Source organism: Sinocyclocheilus grahami, unplaced genomic scaffold, assembly GCF_001515645.1.
Source record: "Sinocyclocheilus grahami isolate Dianchi unplaced genomic scaffold, SAMN03320097.WGS_v1.1 scaffold783.1, whole genome shotgun sequence".
NCBI classification, from domain to species: Eukaryota; Metazoa; Chordata; class Actinopteri; order Cypriniformes; family Cyprinidae; genus Sinocyclocheilus; species Sinocyclocheilus grahami.
This window is the reverse complement of record NW_015505962.1, coordinates 409,746-420,907: the sequence shown is the minus strand read 5'-3', so window position 1 is coordinate 420,907 and position 11,162 is coordinate 409,746. Positions and strand designations below refer to the sequence as shown.

At 35.5% G+C, this 11,162-nt stretch overlaps 1 protein-coding gene and 1 long non-coding RNA gene across 2 annotated transcripts in view; one reads left to right on the top strand and one right to left on the bottom strand.

Annotated features, from left to right (window-relative positions):
* Positions 1 to 11,162, top strand: part of LOC107561612 (zinc finger protein 721-like) — a 69,985-nt gene that overhangs the window by 40,171 nt on the left and 18,652 nt on the right. The window lies entirely within an intron of this gene.
* LOC107561613 (uncharacterized) lies at positions 9,458 to 10,516 on the bottom strand. Its single transcript, XR_001605871.1, has 3 exons — positions 10,482 to 10,516; positions 10,251 to 10,364; positions 9,458 to 9,690 (listed from the first exon to the last, which is right to left on the bottom strand). It is a non-coding gene; the product is annotated as an uncharacterized lncRNA (long non-coding RNA).

Sequence of the window (11,162 nt, the reverse complement as noted above, 5' to 3'; positions counted from 1 at the left end):
GGACGGATCGAGTTCTGGGAGAGAATTTTGAGAGTGGACGGCGCTCCACGACCAGCTTCTTCTTCTTCTTCTTCTTCTTCTTGGTGTTTTAATGGCGGATTGCACACAACTTTTAGGTGCATTACCGCCACCTACTTATTAGGAGTGTGGGTCAGGATCATCATCATTGAGTTCCCTATATATGATCTCGTGTCCTTTAAATACCACATTATAAGTTTAAAGTTTTTATCCCCTGATTTTTCCACAAAATGTTTATCAAATCAAATTTCTCTTTATTTTGCTTGAGGTCATCAATCAGTATCTTTCTTTCCTTGCCATATCTTGGACATTACATTTAGACATTTAGCAGACGCTTTTATCCAAAGCGATTTACACATGAGGACAATATGCAATCAAATACAACAAAAGAGCAACAACATACAAGCGCTATGAGTCTCAGTTAGCCAAATATAGAAAAAAGAAACCTAGTGTTTTTGTTGTTGTTGTTGTTTTAAAAACAAGTAGACATGTCATTCTAACATGTTTTACATTTTCTTCTTGATTACAATATTTCCATTTTCTTGTCTCCATATTCTCTTCAAACCGCTATTAAGAGCAGTATGACCAAATCTAAGCCTTGAGATTATAGTTTCATCATGTCTATTTCTTCCTGTTACTCTATGTTTACCAATTCTTTGAATGCTATCAAACCATCTCCCTGTTCTTTCTTCTTCCCAATATTTCTGCCATCTATTGTTCACATGTTGTCTGATTAAACACTTCATTTCACTCTTACCATACTTTATCTGCACTGCACATCTATGTCTACCTCCTTTGTTGCTTCCTTTGCATATCCATTCGCCAACTCATTTCCTTTTACTCCCACATGCGCTGATATCCAACAGAAAGCTACATAAATTCCCATCATCTGGATCCTATATATTGTTTGAAGAATCTCAATCATTATATCTGCTCTGCCCTCTGAATGACATGTTTTAATTGTAATTAAAGATTAACTTGAATCAGAACATATAAGTGTCCCCATTGGCTTATTTTCCTCCACCCATTGCAATGCCATTATATGTTATTTGAGCATTTGACTTTAACTCATCCTTATTTTCCTTACTTAACAATGTCAAGTCTGTTGGGCTTATTGGAGTTTCACCGATTTCCATTTCTTTTATCACTCTAGGCACTTCCCATCCAAAGCTTTTGATTGCTTTATTTTCTTTTTCCCAGAAAGGTTTTAGAACTACCATATCTGGGTGTTCTTGATTATGCCCAAATATATTGACCCAATATCTTAGTGACAGTTCAAATCTTCTAAGACCTAAAGACATTTCTCTCATTTAAATTTGCGAGACTGCATCAATCTATAGATCTCATCGCCCCCGTACATATTATTTGTGCCTTGTACTGAACTTTGTCCACCTCCACAGTATTAGCAGCAGATTGATACACTATACTCCCATAATCAATTACAGATCATATCAGACCCGTATATATACTTCTCAAAGCCATCCTCTCAGCCCCCCATTCTTTCCCCACTAAACATCTCATATCATTCATTATTTTTTTTACATTTATCAAAAAAATTTTGAATGTGTATTTTAAACGTTAGTTTTTAATCAAACCATATACCCAATTCCACTACCAGCTGGTTAGATTTTTTTTGGAAATGAAAGGGATTCCCTACAGTGGCCTAGAGAGAGATCAACCCGCTGAAACTTAAACACATGCAACACACGTAAATAGACGTAGCACCAAGAGTCCATTCTTTGTACGTGGATTACTCAGTGACCTGGATTTTATTGTTGATGATTTGACATGAGCCAGGATTGTTAGGTTCTTCGAAGCTCATCAAGGACTTCTGTAGCGAATCCATGCGTTTTTGTAAGATAAATATCTATATTTCAAAGGTAATAAACACCTTTCTCTCACTTCCACTGACTTTGGTTCGTCTGAAAGTCATATACACCTAGGATGCTTCGAAGGTGAGTAAAGCACAGGCTAATTTTTGGGTGAACTAACCCTTTAAACAGGACTAGTTTGTATAGGTTTTTTTTTTTAAGTGAAGGTGATAGTGAAACTCTGTCTCAATCACTGCTGCAAGAGTGCCTTGTTAAGCCAGGAAAATATATATTTTTAAATAATTTAAAACCTATTTTGAAATGAAGTAGTTAAAATGTTATGTAAATCTATCATAATATACACGACCAGTTTTGCTCATTGAGAGATTTATACGTGAAGGAATAATTATCTCAATATTTTATTACAGTCACAGTCACATGCACATGTAAAGTTTGTAACTTTGTTTAACTTTTATTTAGTGAGATGCAGATCACTTCTCAAATCTCAAAATGCTTTTATGACACACAGTTAATTTAAACACTATCAGATATAGCAAATGCGCTTCAAAATTAAGTGAACTGCTAATTACAATATCTTGACATTGAAATAAATGCAAGGTCTGCACAAATACTTGAAATTATGAAAAATAATTGGTAATCATTTAAAATACCTTGATCTTAATTATATGATGTCAGTACAGACATAGATAAAAAAAGAATACAATTAGAATTAATTTAGATTAGATTTAACACTATTTGCTTAAAGTTGTTTTGTGTTTGATGAGAAATGAAACCAAGATCTGAAGATGTTTTGTGGTGTACTTTTATCAGTGTCTTTGCAAATAGGCTATGCAAGATCACTATAAACTAACAGTGATTAATCTCATTGTTTTGTCTCTATACACAGAGACAATTGCATAGATGGGCGAACAATCACATTTGCATTAAGCACCCAGTTTACGATTGTCTGTAATTTAAATGAATAGCTTGCATTTACAAAATGAGCCTACAGCAGAAATAACCCTTGTTTTAATGAAAGTAAAGGGTCCATGCTTCACAGTTTCTGTGTATGTGCACAATAGCAATGTGTTCATCCTGCCTTGTGTTTTTCATCTAACAGTTGACACATTCAGCATTAATGTGTGAGATCTCAGTAAAGAAGCAGAACTGGTGTTTTGTGTTCACTGTTTGATCCTCATGATTAATCCAGAGCTAAACACTAGAAATGAGTCCAGAAAGCTCAGTGTGGACATCAGCCAGATGTGCTGTCCTCATGTCTCTGCTTCAATCAGCTCACTTTCTGAAGTCACTTCACTTCACTTTGAACTGAAATCAGATTTCTGTTGACTCTATATGAATGTTAGACACAGTATCTGAACTGTTTCTGCTCAGGTGTTTCTACACACGTCAGATTGATGTTTCCATCACATTGGCTCAATGTTTCCATCAGCTGGACAACATCAAGACAATAGACATGACACACTGAAACAAACAAGACAAAAGCCATGTGCTCACAAAACAAAAACACAAGCACATGGCCAGCAAAACAATAACAAGCCATGTGTTTGATCAAGACATGATAATATCATTGACATGAAGATAAATCTTGCTGTAATCTGGCCTGTTATTTGTTGAGAGTATTTTATTCTAATATTGTATTAATCACTATTTCCTCTCTATGCTGCGAGTTCTTCCTCCCTGCAAAATAATTCAGCACAAAAGCATTTACTGAGCTCTCATGATAGCAGATTGTCGAGCCCGGTCTCATGAAAATGCGTATTGAATAGTTTATAGGTTTGTTTTCATGTTTAGTTTATGCATGTTTTTGAAAATCTTTCTTTAAAATCTTTCTATCAGTCAATTCTTTGTCAAATGTATTATATTCTTGTTATAGGAATCATGTCTGAATTATACTCTGCAAGAGCGGGGAAATTCGGACTATGTGAGTAATAAGATAACACGTTGATTTATGTATTGGGAGGAGAAGCATAGCAACCCCCCGAGCTAAGATAATGTCTAATTGATCAAGTCACCATTTGGGATGTGTCCAACAGCCGAGTTTAAAAACTCAGGACGCCAACAAATGTAGCCTTTTGGGGCTTTTTGCCACCACTTTTTGGCTTTGTGCATTTTTGCCATTGCATTTTGTGTTAGGTTAGTTTATATGTCTTAGATTTATCCAATAAAGTCTAATTTATATTGAAAAGAGAAGTATCTTGTGTTTTGTGCTTACAAGTTAATGTCTTAAACTGCTGATATTGTTGCTGTGTTAATAAAGTGTTTTCGCTATATTTTGGATATTAATATCCATTGCAGAGTTGATGTTATACGGCTCGTTTAATGAATCACTGGCCGACTGATCAGCCGTAAAACAGTGGTTCTGTCCAAATTCCCTATAAATATCATCAACAGTTCCTTTTGAGCTAAATTGGCCTGTTTCCCTTTCTACAACTTATTTTCCATTTAGATTTTCTGTTCATTCTGCTTGCATCAAAATTAATTTAATAAATTTACTTGTGAAAGCCATTTGCTTTTGAGCTTTCCATGTTTTAATTTTCTCACTAGAGCTTTAAAATGCCTAATAAATTATATTTCACCCCACACATGACTGACATTGAATGAGATTTCTGTCTGTCTACGGTTTAGATTTCATAATCATATTTCAAAGAGTTTGGTCTAGTCAGGTTGATGTTTCATTCAAGAGGCTTCATGAAGAACAATTTCTATGAGTTTTAAACAACAGTTTTTACAGAATAAACTGAAAAGATTAATGTCTCCATCTCACCACAACTTTACATAACCAGCAGAAAGAGTTCAGCCAGAATAAAGATGATCTTTTTTGTTATTTATTCATTAATTCAATCATTTATTTATTTAGGTTTTGTTGATTTTTATGGATGTTTTGTCGTTGTGTACAGTATTTGGCTTTTTTTCGATAATCTACCATTGATAGCCGATGACGTCACCACCTCTATCACTTCCCTCGTTCAGTCAGCGTCAAAGAGAGCAGTTCACAGTATTTCTCATATTTCCCTTTAGAGCAGCAGCGAGCATGTAAGGACATTATATTAAATTCGACTAAATAATGACTAGCTGTTGGCTAATATATTGTTAGATTTTTGGCTGAGAATCAACCTGTTTTGAAACAAATGCTGCTAGCAAAGCTGTTCTGACAGGAGAAAAATGACATGAAGCACCATTGTTAGAGCGTTTCTGATCACTGAGAAAAACCTGGGCTTTCCACAGCAGCTTCTGCTCTCTGTAAAGAGCACTAGTGTGTGCAGGAGTGGAGAAAGACTGCATGGTTTGGGGAATTAAAGGTGGATACATTGATAAATACACTCCACTCATCTCCAGTGCAGATTCTAGATAGATACTCATTACTCATGTCATGCATTTGATTCCTGATCTTAGAGAAGAGCAGAGCATTGAACTGAAAACCTCTGAGCAGATCAGTGAAGTTCTGTTGTTCTGAACTAATTTCATCAGCTTTGTCTCAGATAATCTCTCCAGAGCTTCAAGAAGTAAAGCTTCATCCTTAGGTCTGAGCGCCTCTGTTACTATGTTGTTCTATATTTATAGTTATGCATTTAGCAGACACTTTTATCCAAAGCAACTTACAGTGCATTCAGGCTATACATTTTTTTATCAGTATGTGTGTTTCCTTAGAACTGAACCCATGACCTTTTGCGCTGCTAACGCAATGGTCTACCACTGAGCCACATGAACACTTTTATTAAAATGTAAAGCTTACCATGCATCATCTTGGGAATAAAGCAGCGTAAAGCAGTGTGTCAACATTATTTCTCTGAATGATGTTACGATGTGTGAATTTATTTATGTTCTGATTGAGCAACATCTATTTCATCTATCTTCTTCTAGCATCACAATTTCCATAGGAGTGAAATGTTATGGATTTATGTTGAAATAATTATTAATGTAAGGAATGTATTTATATAGCTCATTTCATACAATGGTAATTCAACTTTCTTTACATATATAAGGAATTCAAATAATCATAAAAAATAATCACAATGATAAAAACAAGGATTTTCAAAATTATAAAATGATTAAAAAATTGATTTAAAATTAATTAAATCTGTTAAGAATAAAAATGAACATACATAAAATACAGTGCAATCTGATGTTCAATACTGTAATGAATATGATACTTTATTTTTTTAATAGGCAGGGGAAATTCCCAACATTAAAATCTTAATAAAACCTTTTACATGAAGCACGTTTGTGTTTTAAGAACGTTTAGGAATACTTCAGATATAATAAAGCTGAATCGTTAGGTGGTTTTCTTATAAAAATTGTACGATTTACTGTTAATTCAACAGAATATATGGGAGCACTAGGGAATGGCAATATGACGGTGCAGTGGCTTCACTTCTATAACATCATCAGCAATCCAGTAATCTGTTATAGATTAGTGGTGTAAACTTATAATAATGTATTACTACAGTCATGTGAACTTAACAGACACATGCACACAGCAGCCATAAAGTCCTCAAGACACATCAGATTTTAACCCCAGGGCTTGTTTAATACTAGGTTCAGATTCTTACAAGAGAAGCAAATAACGATCAGTTGCAAAACTACATGACAGTATAAGAATCATGCTAAACCTAAATGCTAAAAGCTTTTTTAGAACACCATCTTATCATTGTTACGTGTTTTAATTTATCTTAATTTCCATATTTACATGCTGCAACGCTGTGTGATATTCAATGAAATATAATTCGCTCGTTTGTCCTCTGATCCTCAATCACGAAGCCTGTTGATGCTGATTAAATACCATGCGAGTCTATAATTTTAATCTATTTTATTTTTTTGTGCAGATCGGCCTTTTTTTTTTTTTTTTTTTTACAGGAAAACAAATCGCACCTTGTGCACCCCGTATTATTTCCCTCCTCTCGCCGCTTCACACTCCAGTCCAGCGGGTGGCGCTAAAACACATGTGTTTGTTGGCCAAACACCATGAAACCTCAGAGGAAGAAGATTAGTTTCACCGCGCTCTCTGTTGTTTTGTCGTGATGCTGGCTTAATACAAACGGTTAGAAATGTAGTTTCTGTAAAAAGAGAAATACAGTTTTTGGATCAGGTCAATAAAGACCTGTAATATTCTCATCCTCACAGTCGTGACTAAGTTTTGAAGCAAGCAGGAATATCTGGAGGAGTATCATCTGAACTGAGATCTGCTGCTGTGAAGATGCTGTTTGTTAAAGAGGAGAGTGAAGAGAACACGAGTGAAGCAAAAACCCGGAGAATAAAACACGAGGAACCAGAACCCTGGAGAGTAAAACACGAGGAACCAGAACCCTGGAGAGTAAAACACGAGGAACCAGAACCCTGGAGAGTAAAACACGAGGAACCAGAACCCTGGAGAGTAAAACACGAGGAACCAGAACCCTGGAGAGTAAAACACGAGGAACCAGAACCCTGGAGAATAAAACACGAGGAACCAGAACCCCGGAGAATAAAACACGAGGAACAAAGAGGTTGGTCTTTATTCTTCATTCATCTTTAATGACTGTTTGTGGTACATTAGGCTTACAAAGCTTTAACTCTCCTCTTGAGCAAACAATGTTTATGCGTGGTTAGTAAATAAAACAACATTTTTAAGTTACTAAAGTAAGGTCATTAAACACATACAAAATGTTTGCTCACGAGACTTTTGAGAACTGGATGTGGTAGACTAGAGTTTTAGGGCTGCTAGATTATGGCAAAAATCATAATCCTGATTATTTTGGTCAATATTGTAATCACGATTATTTAACACGATTATGCGTGGGCCATATGTCCACAAGGTTTATTTAAAGATAGTGATATTTATGAAATATGTATTTTCTGTATAAGGTTGCCATGACATTTACGTTTTAGAGACCAGCAAAATTTCACAATTCCCAATACCACAGCAGAGTACTAGGGTAACTAATGTTGGTAAAAAAAACAAAAAAAAAAACAAGTTGTTGAAAATAATTAACCTTAACTGTCACCGTCCTACCTGTGGGACGCTTGGCGCTCTTTTTTGTTGTTGTCCTTTTTCTTTATCAAATGTTTTGGTAATCATCATAAATTATAGGGGTGGGGGATAAATCGATACAGCATAGTATCACGATATTTTCCGCGGCAATACTGTATCGATACACTGACTCCAAGTATCGATCTTTTATTATACTATTTGGTAGAATAATAAACTAAATTTCTTTACAATCCACTAGATGGTGGTGTTGAGTTTTTTTTCTGGTGAGGTCAGCTGGGTCACCTTCAGCATGCAGTAAGTTAGTAAAATAAAGAGGGCTGCATCATGGAAAGTTATCAGGAAAGCCCCGTCTCTAAAAGGCAGATCTCAAAAAAATGATCTCAAGCTGATGACGCTGCCATGAGAGGTTTGGCATGACATGCAGTGGCACCGTCTCATTCTCTGTCCGGCACGGGTGAAATAATTATAATGCTGAAGGTGAGGTACTCACAGCTACAGTATGTTACTTTATAACATAAATTCTGCAATGGATATTGATACCCAAAGTATAGTGAAAACACTATTTATTAGCACAGTAACAAGATCGGCAGTTTAAGACATTAACTTGTAAGCACAAAACACAAGATACTTATCTTTTTCCAAAGTTTTGGAAAAATAAAAATCTTTATTAGAAAAATCTAAAACATATAAACTAATCTAACACATAAACACACGCATTCACACAAGTTGCAGAAAGAGAGAAAGTGAGGAAATAATTAGTTTAAGAGAATGAAAATGTGAAATCCCAAGTTTCAGCAATATGTGCAATTGTATAGATCTGAACAACCATCAATCACTTAATTAACCCTCGCATTGAGTTCCTCAATGAGGTTAAAATTTGTATTAAATGCACCAGTTCAGCTAGGATCTGAAAGTTGCGTTGCCTGTACGGGGGTTCCCTTTGTTGTGGTCCTTGCAGAACAGGGGGTTTCCTGCGGTCGCTGATTGGCTGGAAGTTTAATCTTGATTACTTGCCCTAAAATTGACAATCTCCTTCCTGATTTGTTATGATCAGTGTGTTCCTTTTGTGTTAATGTTGAAAGCTGTTCTGTGAAAGAGTTGGTTAGGCTTGCTTCAGACTGGCTAGTGCTAGGATCTGATTTACGAACATCCTGTTGTCTTGGGCCTCTGTGGAATTCTTTTGAATCCTCTATATGCCAGTAAATAGAGAAAAAAAGCTTTATCCTTTTATAACCTTCACAAAAGTTATTGAGCTTTAACTGAAGGGAGGCAATGTCTTTTCTGAAGTCTCCCATTTTCATCCATAAACACAAATTATTCAAAAACAGGCTTATTACCTGTAAAACACTTTTTACTATGCTTTACACTTGACAAGAGAATGATCCAACACTTTATCACCTAACTTGACCCATGTTGTGTATTATATACCTAAGCAAAATGAGAGTAAGTAGCAGTTCTTGCATTTTATTATGCACAAGATAATAAACTCCAAGAAAATAAATCAAATATATAGAGAAAAATGTGCAAAAAGCAGTGCAAAAACACAATATACAAATCTAATATGTAAAATAACTATATACAGAATATAACAACTATAAAAAATGTCAATAAGTTGCTATAGAAAAAAAATGGAGGCCAACTTTTAGTTTTTGTTTGTTGCTTTGTCAACAGTTTTCATCGGTTGCAATCTTTCTCAAGAGTGTCCATCAGTGTGCCATTTTCTAAAACAGTTTCTAGATGGCACCAAGCACAGGAATTGGCTGTGGCCTCACAGTATCACCAGCAGTAGGTGTGGGGGTCTTGGAGGTGGGGGGTAGGCAAACAACCTCCTTGCTGGTGCTTGGCAGCAATTCTTCAACACTGGAGTCTAGACTGCAAAACAAAATAAACTTATAAATCCACATTATAATTCTGAAATGCATGATTCAATTACATAAATACATAAAAATCACCAAAATAACTTGCATATCCATGTCATGGATACAAGAATATCATCTGCAAATCCACATAACAGATACACTAATACATGTGCATGCAAAAATAAATGAGAACTGATTCAAATATGATAGTAGCAGAAACATGTAGAATGCATTTCATGTATACACGAAACAGATGTCAATCAAATAAAATAAAATACATGTATCAATGCAACTGATGAACAAATGCGTGCAAAAATACAAATATGCATGCAACAGACATGCAACATTATATTAGCACATGTATGTGCGCGCCAAAAAAGAAATGAGCACATGCTTAGCAAAAGCACCCATGATTATTTGAATTATCGCGTGCAAATGTGCAGTGTGTTGTGACCATATATTTTTGCACGCATGTATTTCTGTATATCTGTTGCATGCATATTTGTATAATAGCATGCATTTGCTTATGAAATGCACCAATACAACGTTTATAAGTTCGAAATGTGCACTTACTCAAACTCAGGAAGGATCTTCTCCAGCGTCGTAAGCAGCTTGTCTGACCGAGTCGAAGCTATCATTGCTACAAGTTTCAGTGTCACTCAGCCGATCAAGCCCCTTCAAAACAGCCTACACACCAAAAAAAAAAGTTCTTGAAGCCATTGTCCAAAAACAAATCGCTCCAACCAGTTATGAAAAGCATGCAATAACTCGAAAAAACACTATACAAACTCCCTGACTACTCACACTCAACTCCTAACTCTTCTTCTTCTGGTGTTTTATGGCGGTTTTGCAAACCAGGTGCATTACCGCCACCTACTGATCTGGAGTGTGGAGTGTGCATAAATTGGGAAGAAAGAAATACAGAAGGGAAAAAAAAAAAAAACTAGATTCTATCTATTGTTCCTGTGTTTTTCAGGTATTTAAACATATTTTCTTGCACTCTTGATTGCCTCGACCCATTTCTTAACAATACTTTTAAAGAAATATTATCAACTCCCAGCCATCCTAATTCTTGAATTAATTGAAATCTCTCCCTTTCATATGCAGAACACTCAAAAAGAATATGTTTCACTGTTTCTAATTCTCCACATTTGTCACACTTTCCCGATTCATGCTTACCTATTTTATAAAGACTATAGTTTAATGCTGTATGTCCGATTCTTAGTCTTGATAAGATGACATCTTTCTTCCTATTTCCGTATCTTTTCCTCTCATTTCCAACACACTCCTGAATCTGGAAAAGATGTCTTCCTTTAGACCCATTATTCCATAACTGTTGCCATTTCTTACTTACTCTTTCTTGATATCACTCTCTTGAATTGAACTTAATTTCTATTTGTGTATGATTTAATGCTTTCTTTGCTAGCAAGTCTACTTCCTCATTTCCATCCACACCCACATGTGCAGGCACCCAGAGGAATTTTA